The 18,560-nt window shown below is 34.6% G+C and overlaps 1 protein-coding gene and 1 non-coding gene across 24 annotated transcripts in view; one reads left to right on the top strand and one right to left on the bottom strand.

Moving 5' to 3' along the window:
- CACNA2D1 (calcium voltage-gated channel auxiliary subunit alpha2delta 1) overlaps positions 1–18,560 on the top strand; it is a 516,207-nt gene that overhangs the window by 344,314 nt on the left and 153,333 nt on the right. The window lies entirely within an intron of this gene.
- LOC123288341 (U6 spliceosomal RNA) lies at positions 9,331–9,437 on the bottom strand. The gene has a single exon (XR_006532009.1). It is a non-coding gene; the product is annotated as a U6 spliceosomal RNA (small nuclear RNA).

Here is an 18,560-nt window from a genome sequence, read left to right as displayed (position 1 = left end):
TTAGGAAATGTATTTTATAGCTCCTTCTTTGGGGATTCATAGTACCCATTAATCTTTAAAAGCTCAGAAATTTTGCTAGGAATAAACAAAATTCAAGTTGTTTTGCCCATTATTTTCCATATTTTTATGACCATGTAACATTAACATCCCACAAATATATGTTTCCTTTAATTCACATAATTAATTTATCTAGAAAATTTTATATTAATGACAACTGGGCACAGTATTTTTCATAAAATTTATAACTCATTCTGTTTTCTGTATGAATCACTTTGTTGTACAAGTGTGATGTGATTTGTTGTGAAAATCTTGATTTATTTTGTTAGACTCAAACTTTTTCAGTGAATGACAGTGGATAAAGATGACTTTCCTAGTGATTCTAAAGTAATATAATGGTCTTGTTCACTTTTAGTCATAGAAAGTCTCCAAAAAAATATCTCAATTCAGAAATTAAAATGTGTGTTCCCATGGAATAGTCAAAATTCCAAATTTGAATTAGCGTTTCCTCTATGATGACTGTTACCTAGCTGGGTGGCTTAGGGCAGGGCTGGGTAGATGATGGGTCTTAGAGATAATTTAAACTGACTGTTTCTCTTCAGGAGAGATTTTATGGATTATTTATAGATTTCTTACTGTACTCTTCTCTTCTGTAGTTTCTTTGATCCAGCAGACACACATCTCTATACTACGTGAAAATGTATTGCTAGTTGCTTCCATGGCCCTGGGTGGCAATTTGGATTTGTCTCCCCAGAAACACCTAGGGTAATATAAGAGAGAAGTGACATCCTTTATGCTTCATCCCAGCCCTAGCAGATGATACGAAGTTAGCCAAAATTTGGGCAAAAACTGTCTCATGGTTCTTTTGTTTTACTCTGTCTCTTATACTGTATTTTATTACGAAGTTTATCTCATATTGTTGCATATTTGGCCAAATATATAAGAAATAGCTAATGGAAAGTCTATTTTTAGGAATATCATGAAGGATGTTCCGTGAGTCAAGAGTACTTAGAAAAGGTTTTAAGAATCTCCGTCAACATACATGGTTAATCTTGCTATTGTATTCATGTTTCTCGTCTAATAAGGATAACACCCATATATAGATCACCTAAATTCCAGCACTATGTTTAGCATGCATAGAACTCACTAAGGAATATCACAGATCTTTCCATAATTTCTCAGAGCTGACATTTATTTCTCAGTGCTCTTTTTTAAGGGGGAGCTCAAATGTACAATATGTTTATTAAATTTTTTAATTGCTATTCATTTTTTAATATTAGGAGCTGTGTTATAAAGAAAACGTCCTCTGAATTTTTTTAGTCTATTACTGAATATTCAGGCGTTAAAGGTCCAGTTTTGCTATGCTTTTTCTTATTATTTAGTGGGGAAAACAAACAAAAATTCACTGTTTCTTTGTTTCTAAAAAGAAATTAAAAAGGGAACAGAGAGGGAAGACGTGAAAAAGGATTTGTGCACAAATCAATGCCTCTGTAAATTGATGGAATCAGAAGTGCACTTGGCTAGCTTTTATGATTGGTATAACAAGTGACAGGCCATTCAAAGGTTGAAGAAGAGAGATAATGAAATCTTAAATCAGAATAGCCTCCAAAACAGACTGATAGTACTGTTCACAGCAAATTAAAAAGGGACTGACAGTTGGAGAGAAAATGGAGGTCTGCAATTTGAGATGAGAATTTTTTTAATCATCTGGCATTGTGCTAGATGGCTAAAATCTTATGCAAATTTCTCCCTAGAGATAAAGAGGCATTTAAAAGATATTTCTAAAATCCTATTAAAAAGGGAAAGAGTTTAAATGACTAAAGATTTCAAAACTATTTTGTCTCAAGATGTAAAGATCAGATTTTGAAATTATGGGGCTATGAGCTATACTAGTGTTGAGATGGAATTTAGTCAATATTTATTGTCATTAGAGCAAATAAAGTCATACGATTTTAACTTAATGCATAACACATGACACTTTTTAAAAATATTACTTGAGGTACAGAGCATTGTAATGGTTATAATAAAGGCTTTGCTAATTGTTTCAGCCTTATGTAAAAATTGTTTTGTTTTTGCTTGTTTCTTGCAAGTGAGAATAACTAGAAGCTGTGGGGAAGTTCATGATAGGCTCCCACGGACACTGCAATCCTTTATTAACTTACATTCACCCAGACTGGAACCTGACTGAAGAAATGTCCCATTACTATCCATGCAGGTCCTTGGAGACCAATCGTTGTTTTTATACTTTCTTGGTAATCACTGCCAGTGGTATGGAAATAAATCAACAATGATTACATCACTTTAGGTATAGAACATAAATGCCCCAGGAAAGCTACACAAATAATTTGTGGAAGGCTTTACTTTTGAAAGAAATTAATCTTCTATGGGGATAGTATCTTTTATACTTACCATGGCTTCTCTATTTAATCTTCATCTTTTGTAAGTCACAGGGCTTCTTTGACCCATAGAAGAATATCCTCATTCCAGAAAAATTTAATTCTTTGATCCTCTTCAGTTATCAGATCCAACCCAAAGCTAAAAGAAAAAAAATACGAAAAACTATTATTTTTCAGTATATATACCCCACATTTTCCCATTTCTAATGGAAAACTTCAATTATCCCCTGTATTTTGTCATTTATTACTTGGAGTTTTTGTATTCTCAAATTTAAAACAATATCTTTCTATATGAAAATGTTTTCTCCTTTCCTTCTAAATGTGAACAAGTTTTATGCAAGAATTTTGCATATATATTAGTTATTTTTTTGTATTTTGACCTTACAACTCCTTTTTGGAGTTACCTATAATACCAGTTTTCTAGCCTAGGAAAAAAAATTAAATAATTACCATATTAAAAAAAGAATAAATAAAAAGAACAGCCAGAGTTTTTCATCACACTTAATTCTAAAGAAGTTACAGCTTCTTTAAAATAATTTCTGAGAGGGCCAAAAGATTTGTCATCAATTTAAAATATAATTCAAGATAAGGATTTCCAAAACTATTTCAGAAATAGTAGTTTCCCTTAAGTGTCCAGTTGATTTAATTGAATGATGGCTATCTATAATTTTAAAAGACCATGCAAGTGTTATGTGCATAATCATTTTAATGCAGAATGCTATTTATTTATTTTAGTTTCAGTAAAGTCATTGATCATATTTGTTTATTTGTATTTCATTTTTTAAACCAACTCCTACTGTTAACATCTTCCCATAGGAGTCCAAATTTATTCAATTAATTTCTAATATTTGTTGTTCTCAAAAGGATGTTGTGAGTTGTTTTTGAAGATTATTGAAAGACTTTTCAAAGTAGAAAAGTTGAGGAAGAAGTCATACAGTGTGAAATATGGAGTACTTTGGATAGCCTTTGATATAAATAGAGAATGATACCAAAAATAAAAAGTTAAGGGGTAGGAAATAAAATTTTAAAATTAAAAAGGAAAATGATATCCCAATGAATATTTAGATAAACAGGCCTCTAGCAAAAATATTATGACAAAGTTGCCATTTGTAAGAGTATTATAATATGTAATACTCAAAGGACTGCTATGAGGAGTAAAGGAAAAGATATAACTAGACCACTCTTGGATGAATGTTACACCAAAGCATCTTATTTTATCCATCAGCAGCCTTCATTTTCCTGAGAAAACTTAGGTATAAATTATTTTGATCTTAGTCAGATGAGAATATTGCTATCTCCTAGAAGTTCTTAACATGGAATTGAGCACATATACTCATCTTCTTTTCCATTCATTCATTGAGTTAAAAAAAAATCAATGTTTGAATAAATATTTAACAAAACAGAATTGATGAATTAAAGAATTAATTCAATTCATTTTAATGCAAATTAAGTTTGAATTATTTGGTATTCTAGTATCCTGTATATAGTTTGCACTACATATGATAAACATCAGGAATTATGTACAAAGACTAGTTATTAGAACACTATGTTTCATGGTAGCATAATCACAATATTTTAATATATTTCTCTCTACTTTTCAAGAATTTCACTGTGGCCAACCTTTTCTTCTCTCTCACTTTTTTTTTATAATTTAATTTTTATTGAGTTAATTATAGGTTACAATCTTGTGAAATTTCAGTTGTACATTATTGTTTGTCAGTCATGTTGTAAGTGCACCCCTTCACCCTTTGTGCCCACCCCCAACCCCACTTTTCCCCTGCTAGCCACTAATCTGTTCTCTTTGTCTACATCTTTATGTTCCTTATATGAGTGGAGTCATATGGAGACTGTCCTTCTCTATCTGCCTTATTTCACTTAACATAATTCCCTCAAGGTCCATCCATGTTGCTGCAAATGGGATGATTTTGTTCTGTTTTACAGCTGAGTAGTATTCCATTCTATATATATACGACGTCTTCTTTATCCAATGATCTGTTGATGGGCACTTAGGTTGCTTCCATGTCTTAGCTATTGTAAATAATGCTGCAATGAACATTGGGGTGCATGGGACTTTTGGGATTGCTGACTTCAAGCTCTTTGGATAGATACCCAGTAGTGGGATAGCTGGATCGTATGGTACTTCTATTTTTAATTTTTTGAGGAATCTCCATACAGTTTTCCATAGTGGCTGCACCAGTTTGCATTCCCACTAGCAGTGTATGAGGGTTTCTTTTCCTCCACAACCTCTCCAACATTTGTTACTATTAGTTTTAGTTATTTTTGTCTTTCTAATGGGTGTAAGGTAATATCTTAGTGTAGTTTGGATTTGCATTTCCCTGATGATCAGCAATGATGAACATCTTTTCATTTGCCTATTGGCCATCCATATATCTTCTTTGGAGAAATGTCTGTTCACGTCTCCTCTCCATTTTCTGATCCAGTTGTTTGATTTTTTGTTGTCGAGTTGTGTGAATTCTTTATATATTATGGATATTAACCCTTTGTGAGATGTATGACTTGCACATATTTTTTCCCAGTTAGTGGGTTGTTTTGTTTCAATCCTGTTTTCATTTCCCTTGAAGAAGCTCTTTAGTCTGATGAAGTCCCATTTGTTTATTCATTCTATTGTGTCCCTTGACTGAGAAGACATGGTGTCCAAAAAGATCCTTTTAATACTGATGTCCAAGAGTGTACTTTCTATATTTTCTTGAGAAGCCTTATGGTTTCAGGTCTCACCTTTACGTCTTTGATCAACTTTGAGTTTATTTTGGTGAATGGTGAAAAAGAATGGTCAATTTTCATTCTTTTTTTTTTAAAGATTTTATTTTTTTCCTTTTTCTCCCCAAAGCCCCCCAGTACATAGTTGTATATTCTTCGCTGTGGGTCCTTCTAGTTGTGGCATGTGGGACGCTGCCTCAGCATGGCTTGACGAGCAGTGCCATGTCGCGCCCAGGATCCAAACCAACGAAACACTGGGCCGCCTGCAGCGGAGTGCGCAAACTTAACCACTCAGCCACGGGGCCAGACCCTCAATTTTCATTCTTTTACATGTGGTTATCCGGTTTTCCCAGCACCATTTGTTGGAAAGACTTTCTTTTCTCCATTGTATGCCCTCAGCTCCTTTGTCAAAGATTAGCTGTCCATAGATGTGTGGTTTTATTTCTGGGCTTTCAATTCTGTTCTATTGATCTGTGCACCTGTTTTTCTACCAGTACCATGCTGTTTTGATTACTGTAGCTTTGTAGTATGTTTTGAAGTCATGGATTGTGATGCCTCCAGCTTTGTTCTTTTTTCTCAGGATTGCTATAGCAACATGGGGTCTTTTGTTGCCCCATATGAATTTTAGGATTCTTTGTTCTATTTCTGTGAAGAATGTCATTGGGATTCTGATTGAGATTGCATTGAATTTGTAGATTGCTTTAGGTAGAATGGATATTTTAACTATGTTTATTCTTCCAATCCATGTACATGGAATGTCTTTCCATCTCTTTATGTCATCATCCATTTCTTTCAGAAAAGCCTTGTAATTTTCATTGTATAGGTGTTTCCCTTTCTTAGTTAAGTTCACCCTGAGGTATTTTATTCTTTTTGTTGTGATTGTGAGTGGTATTGTGTTCTTGAGTTCTTTTTCTGTTAGTTCGTTATTAGAGTATAAAAATGCTGCTGATTTTGTAAATTGATTTTATACCCTGCAACTTTGCTGTAGTTGTGATTACTTCTAAGAGTTTTCTAATGGATTCTTTGGGGTTTTCTCTATATAAGATCGTGTCATCTGCAAACAGCGAGAGTTTCACTTCTTCCCTCACTATTTGGATTCCTTTTATTCCTTTTTCTTGCCTAATTGCTCTGGCCAAACCTCCAGTACTATGTTAAATAAGAGTGGTGATAGAGGGCATCCTTGTCTCGTTCCTGTTTTCAGGGGTATGGAGCTCAGTTTTTGCCCATTGACTATGACGTTGGCTGTGGGTTTGTCATATATTGCCTTTATTATGTTGAGGTAGTTCCCTTCTATCCCCATTTTGTTCAGAGTTTTTATCATAAATGGGTGTTGGACCTTGTCAAATGCTTTCTCTGCATCTATTGAGATGATCATGTGGTTTTTATTCCTCAGTTTGTTGATGTGGTGTATCACGTTGATTGACTTGCAGATGTTGAACCATCCCTGTGTCCCTGGTATGAATCCCACTTGATCATGATGTATGATCCTTTTCATGAACTGCTGAATTCTGGTTGCCAAAAGTTTGTTGAGAATTTTTGTATCTATGTTCGTCAGTGATATTGGCCTATAGTTCTCCTTTTTTGTGCTGTCCTTGTCAGGCTTTGGTATCAGCATGATGTTGGCCTCGTAGAATGTGTTAGGAAGTGTTCCATCCTCCTTAATTTTTTGGAATAGCTTGAAAAGGATAGGTACTAAATCCTCTCTGAAAGTTTGGTGGAATTCCCCAGGAAAGCCATCTGTTCCTGGAGTTTTATTCTTTGGGATGCTTTTGATTGCTGTTCCAATCTCTTTCCTTATCATTGGTCTACTCAGAATGTCTGCATCTTCTTAAACTTTGGGAGATTGTAGGACTCCAAGAATTTATCCATTTCCTCTAGGTTATCCTTTTGTTGGCATATAGTTTTTCATAGTATTCTCTTATAATCCGTTCTATTTCTGCAGACTGTGTTATTATTTCTCGTCTTTCATTTCTGATTTTGTTTATTTGAGCTTTCTCTTTTTTTTTCTTTGTTAAGTCTGGCTAGGGGTTTGTCATGTTTATTTATCTTCTCAAAGAACCAGCTCTTTGTTTCATTGATCGTTTCTACTGCCTTTTTTGGTTCAATAGCATTTATTTCTACTCTTATTTTAATTATTTCTCTTCTTCTGCTGACTTTGGGCTTTGTTTGTTCTTCTTTCTGTAATTCAGCTAGGTGTAGTTTAAGATAGCTTATTTGGGATTTTTCTTGTTTGTTAAGATGTGCCTGTATTGCGATGAATTTTCCTCTTAATACAGCTTTTGCTGCACCCCATGTGAATGGTACAGCATGTTATCCTTCTCATTTGTCTCCAGGTATTTTTTTATTTCTTCTTTAATTTCTTCATTGATCAATTGCTTGTTCAATAGTATATTGTTTAGTCTCCACATCTTTATGCCTTTCTCAGCTTTTTTCTTCTAATTAAAATCCAGCTTCACAGCATTATGATCGGAGAAGATGCTTGTTATTATTTCAATCTTTTGAAATTTGTGGAGGCTTGGCTTGTTTCTCAACATATGGGCTATCCTTGAGAATGTTCCATGCACGCTTGAGAAGAATGTGTATTCTGCTGTTTTGGGATGGAGTGTTCTATATATGTCTATTAAGTCCAACTGTTTTAGCTTTTCCTTTAGCTCCACTGTTTCCTTGTTGATTTTCTGTCTGGATGATCTGTCCATTGATGTGAGTGGGGTGTTGAGGTCCCCTACTATTATTGTGTTATTTTTGATATCTTCTTTTAGGTTTGCTAATAGTTGCTTTATGAACTTTGGTGCTCCTGTGTTGGGTGCACAGATATCCATAAGCGTTATTTCTTCTTGCTGAAGTGTCCCTTTGATCAGTATATATTGGCCCTCTATGTCTCTCTTTACATGCCTTTTCCTGAAATCTGTTTTGTCTGATATAAGTATTGCAACACCTGCTTTCTTTTGTTTGCCATTAGCTTGGAGTATTGTCTTCCACCCCTTCACTCTGAGCCTGTGTTTGTCCTTGGAGCTGATGTGTGTTTCCTGGAGGCAACAAATTGTTGGATCTTGTTCTTTAATCCATTTTACCACTCTGTGTCTTTTTATTGGAGAGTTCAATCCATTTACATTGAGGGTGATTATTGATGCATGAGGGCTTAATGCTGTCATTCTCTTGCTCGTTTTCCAGTTTTCCTGTATTTCCTTTGTTTCTCGTCCTGTGTGTTTTAGCCTACCTATCGACTTCTGCAATTTCTTATGCTGGGTTTCTTAGATTTTTCCTTATTTATGTTTTGTGTCTCTGCTGTGTTGTTTAGTTTAGTGGCTACCATGAAGTTTGTATTCAGAATCTCGTACATAACATAGTCCATTTTCGGGTGGTCTCTTACTTCCTTACCCTAAACTGATTCAGTCCCTTTCCTCCTCCCATCCTAAATTATTATCTTCATCTCTTATTCCAACTTGTGTTGTGTGTTTGTGGTTAGAGTGATTGGATTGTCTTTGCTTTGGTGATTTACTTCCCTTTATCCTAATGCTATAGTTGAATATTTGCTATCCTATTCTGATTCTATCTGTCTCCCTACTCTGTGTTTTGTGACCCCTTTCGCCCTTTTTTTCTTTTGTCAGGTATGAGGGCCCTCTTGAGGATTTCTTGTAGTGGAGGTCTTGTGGTTACAAATTCCCTTAGATTTTGTTTGTCTGGAAAAGATTTTATTTCTCCCTCATATCTGAAGGATATTTTTGCTGGATAGAGTATTCTTGGCTGAAGATTTTTATCCTTTAACATTTTGAGTATGTCATTCCAATCTCTCCTTGCTTGTAAGGTTTCTGTAGAGAAATCCACTGAAAGTCTGATAGGTGTTCCTTTGTAGGTTATTTTCTTCTGCCTTGCTGCTCTGAGTATTCTTTCCTTGTCATTTGTTTTTGCCATTTTTACTACTATATGCCTTGCAGTAGGTCTTTTTACATTGACAAATCTAGGAGATCTGAAAGCTTCCTCCACATACATTTCTCTCTCAATCCCTATATTTGGGAAGTTCTCTGCTATTATGTCATTAAGCACACTTTCTGCGCCATTTTCCTTTTCCACGCCCTCAGGAATTCCGATGATTCTTAAGTTGCATTTTCTCATTGAATCTGCTCTTTCTGGGCGATTTTCTTCAGTTTTTTTAATTCTTAGTTCTCTTTCTTCCTCTGTCTGGAGCCATTCAACCTGTCTATCTTCGATTATGCTAATTAAAAATATGGAACACTTCATGAATTTGCATGTAATCCTTGTGCAGGGGCCATGCTAATCTACTCTGTATCCTTCCAATTTTAGTATATGTGCTGCGGAAGCAAGCACCTTTTCTCCTCTGTTGATCAAAACAAACCTTCTGCTCCATTCCAAACAGTCTTCTCCATGGAACCATGTTCCATAGATCATTCCAAAGACATTCCTGACTTTCTGTCTTTTATTAGATTGTTCCTCTTGTGTTCTTCTAAGTAAATCATTATTAAAAGAGAAGCCATGATTGTCTAGTTTATAGGTTATCTTTCTAATGAAATTAAAAGTAATCATTCCATGGATATACCTTCAATCAGTGTATTGTACTATATGACAAGGTTCAGTAGAGACTGTATTGCTCAACTGTTTCTGAATCTCTCTTTTGGACACATAGGAGGGTTACACATCTTTTCCCACCTGCAACAAGGTGGTGACACGTGGCTGGTGCTGTCCAATGGGTTATGGTGGAAGTGATGTTTGTGACTTTCAAGCTGGTGGATTTAATTGTCAACATTAGTCCTTCTGGATCTGTCTTCCCCATGACCAGATGGAGAAGTTCAAACCACACAGATTGAACTTCCATCAGTCTAGGCCTCTGAGTTGAATGAGTACATAATGCAGGGACTACTCCATCTTCCACACCTGGATCCCACCAACAATAAGCTATGCATTTGTTGGATGAGTGAAAAAACATACAAGCCAACAAACTACTTTGATATTTAACCCACTGAAATCATATACATATGCATACAGGTAATACTCATATAAATACATACTCACACAACACTTATGTTCTGATTGTTCTACCTAACTAATCTTCCTAGAATATCACTACTCATGTACTTATCTTTGTGTCATCATTCTATTTATAAAATGACTAATCTGGCTTCCTCTGCTTCTCAGGACTTTTTCCCCAAAAAGTTTAAAAATCAAAATTTTAATCTAAAAGTTCTGTCTCCAAGATAAATTTTGAGTTAATATCTAGCAAACCTTAAAGCCCTCATCAAACAGATTTATCTTATCTAGAGCTACAAAACAATGTCCTTTGCAATCTTTTATTCTCAACCTTTCATTTTTTTTTCTCTTTCCCCTTAATCCAGATTTTAAACAAATTTGGTAGCTCAGGAAAAGCAAAAAACCCACAGCTTATACTTTTGGGAGGTTAGACAATAGATCAATTTTAGACTCTTGACACTTTTAAATATACATTTTTGCTCATTTCCAAGTCAACAGTCAAATCAAAATATGCTAAAAATACATAAATTTTATAAGTTGAAATTATATTTTCTCCAAGGTATTAGCTTGTTTTATAAAACTCAAAATTAAACCATTGCCCATAATATGTGATGTCAACTATCCTTCCCACTGACACAATTATAGTGTTCATAATTTATGACAAAAGATAATTGAACTAACATGTAATCTGTAATTATTAGACTAGAGGGCGAATTTAAATTAAGAGGTTTGAATTTAACCTGGGCTGGTAGGGTATAAAGAATGTACATAAATTTAAATTCTCAATAAAATATAACAATTTTTCATTACAGAGGACTATATATTATAGTATCATACCATTACTGTAATTATAGCATTGCTATATTCACTTCACTTAAATATTTTGATTTTCTTATAATGAAATATAAAATGTTAATGAAAATTTTAAAAATTACGGGTTTTTAATGGATCAAATGGGGACATTATATGCCTTGCTGATTTTCAGTTTAACAATATAGCAAATTACTTAGAAGTTTCATTTTGGAACTTTTAGATTTTCATTTGTCTTATGGGTCCCGTCTCTCATATGACATTTTACTGGTGTTCATTTGTTGGATTTCTGGGTAAATAATGTAGAAGTTATGTGTGACCCATTATCTCTTCTCTGCCTCCCTAAGATTTTGGCCATGCTGAGTTCAGACCTTTTATCGTGGTAAAGGTGTGGGAGATTTTGGTACAGTGAAAGTTGAGAACTTTGTTCTGAGCAAGACATTCTTAATTTGAAACTTTAAATTCTTTTGATAACATACAGTGGCACATGTGCAAAGTTGTTTTCTTTTGATTTTCATTTTATGTTAGTGTACAGTTACTACAAACTTAATCTATTTATATAACCTTATGTATATAATAATCCCCTAGGATAGGAGTCTATAAAGGAATATTAGATTTACACATTTATTATGTCTACATCTGCATTTGTGTTTGATATAAATAGTGAGGTCTAGATGTCAATGTAAAATAGTACCAAATATTTTAATTCTGTTTTATTTCAAAGATTTATCCTCAAACCATGTTCTTAGCTATGATTTATACATTTCAAAAATTATAATTACAAGCTGTACTTAGAAATGGCACTAAAGCATTTATCATAAAAAAGGTAAAAAGGTTAAGGACAACAGACGACCCCAAATAAAAAGAGTAGTTTGAAATAAACACCTTTGTTTGAAATATTCTGAAAATTGAAATATTTAGAATACCATTTCAAATCTCCCATTAACCCCTATTTTACTTTGCATGCAAGGACACATGTAGACATTTCATATATGTATATCATTCAAGTATAGAACTTTTTCTAGGAAGCTGTGCATTGATTGAAATTTCAGGTAAAAATACCTTAAACTAGGAAAGAAATATGCTTCCATAGTCTATATTTTGAAGTTGATAGCATAAATATCAACTTATTCTGAGCTAGGGAAAGAAGTGAATTGTTTAGACATAGATATAACAAACAATGGCTATGAATTTCAGGGACATTTCCATTTTAATGAACACATATTTATGCTCCAAAAAACATACCTGTGAAAGATTTATTAACTTTAATAAAAGATGCAAAATTCCGGATAATAAGATGAGATATTTGAATTTGATTTAAAAAACTAGTAAATTTCCTATAAAATGATTAATAAGATGGGTTCCAAGTGGTAGAAAAGATCACTGGGCATACCTTTAGAAGCAAGGGAATAAATTTGCATTCAGAAGAAGCCTCTTTGAGAATAGTACAAAGAAACAGCAAATTCAATCTAAATCGCATTATATCTGTAATTTCCAAAGCCATAAAAAAATTTTTTTCTGTCCTCACCAAAAAATTATTACGTGAAATTTTGGCAGTGTCTAGAAGGGCTATTATAACTAAATGCTTTTAAATGAATTAATTAAATTAAAATGATTATGCATATCATAAGTATGCGTCAGTTTAAATAGCTGATAAAATAATATGGTCTGGTGGCCTTAGTGATTCACGCACACACATACATCCCTTCCTGTCTAAGAAGGTGTTGCAACCTTGTTTAGGATATGTAATTTAAAAAATAGAAAAAATTCTTAAAAACATTAAACAACAACAAAATACAGAGGCTTTTGGTTTTAAACAAAAAATGTTGGAGACATCACATTTAGAAATGGCAGATGAAAGGATAAGAAAATGGGAGATACTGTAGAAGAATAAATACAAAGAAATTGCAGTTGGATCAAAGAAATGAAAAGGCTTTGCATCAGATTTATTTGGAAGGCCAGAGAAACTAGCAAGTAACGTAAAAGATTCTGGCTTCTATCTGTTTGAAACGGAACACAAAGTAACAAGAAAGTAAAAGCTTCCTTTAAAAACATAAATAAGATTAATATCAAAGAAAATACGTTTTGGTAAGAACAATAAAATTCATTTTAATAAACTGTCAATGTTTTTATCAGAATGGTAACTATGTGTTTAAAATTAAATTGAGGTTATTACTTCTTAACATGTACCTAATTTTATGTTTTATGAAATATAAGATTTAAAAAGTCTTGATCTGGAGCCAACCCTGGTGGCCTAGTGGTTAAAGTTCAGCATGCTCCACTTTGAGGCCCGGGTTCTGTTCTCAGGCACAGAACCACACCACTCGTCTGTCAGTAGCCATGCCGTGGTGGTGGCTCAGATAGAAGAACTAGAAGGACTTACAACTAGGATATACAACTACGTACTGGGGCTTTGGAAAGGGAAAAAAAGAGAGACAGAGAGAGGAAGATTGGCAACATATTTTAGCTCAGAGTGAATCTTTCCCATCAAAAAAATAAAAAGTCTTGATCTATATGTTACTTTCTGATATTAGATTTTACTGAAAGGTCAATTGAAATTGCCTTTTTTGGAATAAAAATGTGATATGTTTCTAAGTAATTAAATCTTGTCACTCTTGCTTCTAATGAATGAGGGTGGTTGGCATTTGTATGTTCAGAGCTTCTGATGCAGCTTCTGAAAGTCAAATGTGCAAGTGAATTGCAGAATAGAGCCACACAATGATGGTGAGAAGAGTATGTTTGGCAATTTGAAGTGTCTTAATAATACACATACGACCTCTGTGGTAGAACTTTATGGTCTTATAAGACCATGTAATTGTCGAGCCTCAGTCTCTTGAGGCTCTAAGTGTACAGGCACCATAGATGACCTCATCTTTCTAACAGAGGCAGAAGGGAAATTGCCTATTCTCCCAGTGCACAGCAAGCATTAGTTAAAGTGCTCTATGTATGACAGATGTGGTCACTGTATCCCTGGGTACTTGATTTAAGTCAATAGCTATTTTAAAAAGGCAAAATTCAAAAATATGCATTAGAGGATAATGGGTTTTATTGGTTTCAATATCTTTTCATATTATCTCTTCTTGATGGACTGTGAGTCATGCATAGATATATGGAATTTGTATTCAGTGCATTTATCTTAATGCAGATGTGAAAATCATATTTGAAAGACATATTTTGCTGTTTTTGTTAAATGAAAATAATAGATATTGAAACATAGTACCTGCTGATTACTTTTTATGGGAAAAGATGTTATTGTTGTTTACAAGAGTTAGGTTCTCATTGTTTCCTTTTGGCAATCTCCCTCAAATATGTAAGGCTTCTTCAGTACTTAAGGATCCATAGAGCTTATTGGTGTCAGTAAGTGCTAACTTTTTTCAAACAGGTAGTTCCACTGTCACTGAAACAGACTCCTAAATCTGATTTTTCTACACAGACTTCATAGCTAAGCTGCAGATTCATTTTTCTAACTACCTTTTGAATAACTCTTTTTAATGGATATTTCATAGACACCTCACATTAAGCTTAAAACTGAATTCGTCATTGTTGTCCCCAAATACACCTTTCCTCCAATGTTCATAGCTTGTTAATAGTACTATCCAGGCACAAGCAGAAAACCAAGACTCCTTTTTCCCCTTTCCCACCATTTGTCACTATGGTCTGTAGATTATTTCTCCTCAACATCTTTTTAATTTCCTTCCACTCCCTGTGTCCACTCCTGCTTTTTTAGTTCAAACCATTATTATTCCTCACCAGCGTGAGCGTACTAGCTTTCTATCTTGTTTCCCCCACTCACACCTGGCTTGCTTCCAATCCACATTCAGTCTTGTTTCACACTGGCTTCTGAGTGAGGTCTCAAGTGCACATATGATTATTTCGCACTTCAGCTTCTATGGCTCTCTGTAATTCTCAGAATAAAATTATTTTGTCTTTAGTACTTCTGGATCGTCATAATAGTGTGCCTCTAAATCTTATTTTCCCCGCTGTTGTCCCACATTCACCTTTCATTCAACCATTTTGAACAATATCCAGCTCCTGGAATGCCTCATGTCTCTTTTTTGCCTCTGTGCCCTGAATAAGATATTCACTGAATCAGCCACCCAGCCCTACTACCACCTCTCCACTCTTCTTTAAAACTGTGTGTGCCACCTCCTCCAGGAAGTCTTTTGTGACTACTACCTCTTCCCCTGACCCTCAAAACCTTTACTTAGTTTCTGACAAGCAGGAACAGTTAATAGGGTCTGTGAAACAAAAACAAAATTTGATATAAGATGCTTTGATTTGTATCTCTGTCTTCTCCATTAGACTTACAGCATCTTGAGAAGAATTATCATAATTTATTTGAATTTAATTCCAAGAGCCTAGTCATGGATTATTAATAAATGTTTTTTGAATGATTGAATAAAATACTGGAATTAGACCTTGATTTCTCTAGGATTTCATCTATTACAGTAAAAATACCCAAGCCATTTTAATCTGTCACAGCATTCCTTTGTGCCGTATGTACCTGTCTGGATATTCTGGTGTTGCAGGAAAACTGTGTGAGATTCTATCCTTGAAATATCACCCTAGATCATAAAGCCATTTTCTTGATACTATGCATTTCCTATTTGTCAGTATTATTAGGTCTCTTATCTTAATAAAATGCTTTATATCAATCTTTCCTTGGAAAATTGTCTTTCAGGTCTCAGGTTAAAATAGATTTCTTCAGGGAGACTATTCCTGACAGCCTGTCTAAAGTAGCCACCTAGTTAGTCTCTATGGCATCCCCAGTTTTAATTCTTTAAAGGGTACCTATAATGCTCTGATATGTTCTTATTTGTTCATTTGTTTATTGTGTGTCTCCTCCACTAGGATGTTAGAAGCCCTGTCTGTCTTCATGACCCTATAGCTATGGAGAATAAGTCTGCAAACTATGGCCCACCGGCTCACCATCTGTTTTTGTCAATAAAATTTTATTAGAACACCATCACATCCATTTGTTTATGTGTTGCCCATGTCTGCCTTTGTCCTACAACTGCAAAGTGAATAGCTGTAACAGAGACCCCTGTGGGCCATAGACCTAAAATATCTGACCCTTTAAGAAAAAGTTTGCTGACTCCTGTTCAAGGGCTTAGAATAGCGCCTGACACATAGAGGTGCTCAGTAAATATTTGTTTGATGAGTATATGATAGAAATCTGGTGATTAGGAAATGAACCGCACAAATTGGAAGATACTTAATAGAAAGCTTCTTAGAAATATTCATTATTTAAACGACTTGCTAAAGCCTGGGACACAGTGTGTTTATGAGGCTCTTTAAAACATCTGCGTTAAAAGGGATTGATCTATCATGGAACTTAAAGTGAAGATAAAAAGAAGACTAGGATGATTCAGCCCCTACAATTTGAATGATACCCACCACTCACCTATCATATTGGATTGAAGGGAGGGAAAGGAATTATTGGACCATTTATATTTTCTCAGATATGGTGTAGCACAATGAAGGTTGATTAAAGAACTGAAAATTTTTTACCCTTTTCTGAAAAGTACCTCTAATTTAAAAAGATGACCCAACACTTGAGAATCACAATTAATGCATTCATTTACCCTTTCATTCACTAACAAATATTTTTGAGAACCTAAACATATTAGTCATTATTGTTTACTGAATGCCTGTTATGCATTAAGTATAGCATTATATTTTAGTTTTTATAACAACCCTAGATACCAAAGGTACTGTTTTCTCCATCCTGTAGCTGAAAAACTAGAACCATATACAATTATATAATTTGCCTGTTGTTGTACAACTGTGCATTAAACACAGATTTGTCGTATTCCATTGCCTCTTTCACTATACTCTAGGTATTGGAGAAAAAATAACACGTGGTATCTACCCTAAAGCAACTGACAGTATAATAGAAGTCGTGCAAATAAGCAGGGATAGTGAAATGTGGGAAGTGCTTTAATAGAGGTATAGAGAAAAGCTATAGGAGAGTGGCGAAGGAGTTTATGCTCTGCTAGAGGAAGGCAAGATTGGGGAGAAAATCAAAGACCCACCAGAGAAGGTGATGCTAAGCTGTGACATGAGACAAGGGAGAAGTTTAACAAGTCATCATGGTAGAAAAAGCAGATATGCAATGACATGGGAGGTAGTAGTCATCATTATATCCTCTGGAAGGAGCAGAATTCTTTCATTATAGCTTGGGTTTATGGTGCATGGAAGAGCAGTGGAAGAGGAGGTGGGAAGATTGGCTAGAAGCCAATCATAAAAGACCAGGCTTAATGGAGAATAACTGAAGACTTTTACTTAGGGAAGGCATTTGCCAAGTAGAATACTGTAGCAGTAGTGGGGAAAAATGGAGAAAAATGAGCTGAAATTGGAGGCAGGGAGACTATTTGAAGGTTATTGTAAAAGACCTAAGTGAGTGTGGCCATGGAGCAAGAGGAGAGATACGTAGGAGCTAGAACCAACATGACCTAGCCGTTTACCATCTTCTATTGTATTTCATCAGATCAAAACTTTTGAGCCATTTTTTTTAAAGCTTATCTTAGGAGTATTTTGATCAGATTTTGAATCATTTATAATATTTTAAAGCTATGTCAGAATAACTTGAGCTTCTTCAACTAATTTGTCTTTGATAAATTTAAACTTTTGTGGGATGTTAAGCTATGAATGAAAATTAAAAATACATGACTTTGGGGCCAGCCCAGTGGCATATTGGTTAAGTTTGCATGCTCCACTTTGGCAGCCTGGGGTTTGTGGTTTCAGATTCTGGTCATGGACCTACACACTGCTCATCAAACCATGCTGTAGCAGCATCCCACATACAAAATGGAGGAAGACTGGCACAGATGTTAGCTCAGCAGCAATCTTCCTCAAGCAAAAAGAGGAAGATTGGCAACAGATGTTAGCTCAGGGCTAACAGAAAAAAAAAAAAAAAGAAACCAAACAAAAAAATACATGACTCATTGGAACAGGAAAATAATTATTTCTGTATTATTAAGGTATTTTCTGCAGAATGCAGTAGCTGGGACTAATACATATAAATTTAATATGTCAATGACTATACTAAGTACATTAAAATCTGAACAAATCATACTCACTATGTTGTAAGCATCCTGAAAACTGACAGAGTTGATGTATTTGTTATTTCTTTTTGTATATAGATGTCTATCTGTATAAATATCAAAATATGTAATGATGTATACTATGCTTATATGCATATGGACAATCCTCTCTTCATGTGCAACTAGAGACATAAGGATATTAACCTCATGTTATCTTAGAAATGGTGTTGGATTTCATTCATACGTTTATGTAACATGACTCTATAAGTAGTAACCTGTAGTTCAATTTCTTAGATTTATTTTGTTTTGCTTCACTCAAAAGCAGTGCATGGTGTTTAAACTAAGTGATTGCTCTTCTTGATTACAGCCAGCTACCATGTACCGTGTTTCAGCGCATCTGATCTTTCCATCTTAAAATCACCAGGCAACTGTTTGTTCTAAAACTGGTTGACACAGACCCTTAAGTACCGAGCAGTGTGCCTCATTAACAGTATCATCCTAGTCCCCAGGAGCCTTGCTATCCTTCTTCAACTGTATCTCATTAGTCAGTTCCAATACTTTTTGATCCTTCTTTGTGTATTCAGCAGTCCTAATTTATATGTACACATTA

The sequence above is a fragment of the Equus asinus genome, chromosome 1, assembly GCF_041296235.1.
Source record: "Equus asinus isolate D_3611 breed Donkey chromosome 1, EquAss-T2T_v2, whole genome shotgun sequence".
In the NCBI taxonomy this organism is placed as follows: Eukaryota; Metazoa; Chordata; class Mammalia; order Perissodactyla; family Equidae; genus Equus; species Equus asinus.
The sequence above is the reverse complement of the archived record's forward strand: the minus strand, read 5'-3'. Positions and strand labels throughout refer to the sequence as shown.